Consider the following 1,728-nt stretch of genomic DNA (forward strand, 5'->3'; position numbering starts at 1 on the left):
ATATATATATATATATATATATATATATACTAGGCATAAGTTTCATAAACTACAAAATATAAATATCCACACTACTACATTTGAAACGTACCTGTTATAACATTCGGCGGAATTTGAACTCAGAAGGTAGCGGCAGACGAAATACCGCTAACCATTTCGGCCGGCGTGCTAACGTTTCTGCTAGCTCGCCGCCTTATTTCGCCCGGCGAGCTAACGTTTCTGCCAGCTCGTGGCCTTAGTAGAAAGGATTATTATAGTTGTTTGTACGATTAGACAGTTTAACATGGCTGATTGGGTGAACGGTTAACACGCCGAGCAAAATGTTTACAAGCATTTTGTCTGTCATTCCGCTCTTAGCTCAAATTCCACCGAGGACTACTTTACTCTTTCGATGAGATAAGTACCTGTTATGCACTGGGCTCAATATAGCCGACTAGACTTCTGCAGCTAAAATTATGGGCCCTGTTCCTGTAGTAGAAAAGCTGATCAGCTTCATTCTGGCACTTAACTTTCGTCCTTTCTGATTATAGATTTATCCTCTTTGGCTTCAGGTTTATACAATTTTAGTTATCAGCATTACAAGGACTGTAAATGTAGAAGACACCATAGAATTTCAGACAGAATGGCTACTCTATTTGATTAGGTTTCTTTATGTTATGAGTTCATGTCTCTCCGGTACAAACCTCCTCTCATTATTTCAGGGTCGATCAAATAAAGAATTAATGAAACACTCTAGCTGATTTAATCAACTACACACGCTTTCATGAATATGTGATCCTATGATCATGCAAAAAGTTATCACTATACAACGTTGGGATTCAGGGATATATACATATATATACGGAAGTGTGGGTTCAATTCCAAATCGTATTAATGCCCATTTCTTTCCGTCGAGGGCTTATATGCTCCAATGTTAGAGTATGAATACACGGTGACCGCTTATAAGCTTAAAACTTTTGATTATCATTATTTACAGAATTTTCATTCGTCACCGTTTCTTAATTTAATGCAAAATACGCACGTTTGATTGTTTGCACAACAGTATGAATTTACAGTTCCGCAATTTAACAGGAATTCGTGGGGAAGATGGTTTAATCGGTCAGCACACTTAGCGAGAAAATAAGAAGTATGGGTTCGATTCCCACGCATACTAATAAAAAATGTTTTTTTCACCGAGATCTTATATGCTCCAGTACCAGAATATTTTCTATAGTTAATATATTGTGAATGCTTATAATTATTATTTACAAAATTTTCACTCGCCACCCTTTCTTGATTTAACTCACAGTATAGATAAACACATTAAAGGAGAAAATGTTTCAAGGTGATGAGAACTTGGAAGAAAATATTTACATTTTCCCTTTAGCAGAAATATGTTACCGGTTTCCATTGTTTAAGTCTAATTTATTGTGCAATAGGAGTAGGAAAAATAATTGAGTTACATTAAATTAATCTTTCATGACAGCAGTTTTGAAACTTTACGTGTTTTGGTTGCCAAACTATGTAATAGAGATTAAATTATAACTTCCTCTTCGGTGCGACTATTGACGCGACTATCAAAACATCCAGAGTAAATGTTGAACCGTGTGAAATTTTTTAAGAGAGAAAAAAGCTATTTCACTGAAATCTGATAGGAACCCGTATATAATGTTAGGGATGACATTATATAAGCGAATTATTTTCATATACAGTTTAACTAATCTTTTTTTTTTGTTTTCGCTAGTCTTT

The sequence above is a fragment of the Octopus bimaculoides genome, chromosome 12 (genome assembly GCF_001194135.2).
Source record: "Octopus bimaculoides isolate UCB-OBI-ISO-001 chromosome 12, ASM119413v2, whole genome shotgun sequence".
In the NCBI taxonomy this organism is placed as follows: domain Eukaryota; kingdom Metazoa; phylum Mollusca; class Cephalopoda; order Octopoda; family Octopodidae; genus Octopus; species Octopus bimaculoides.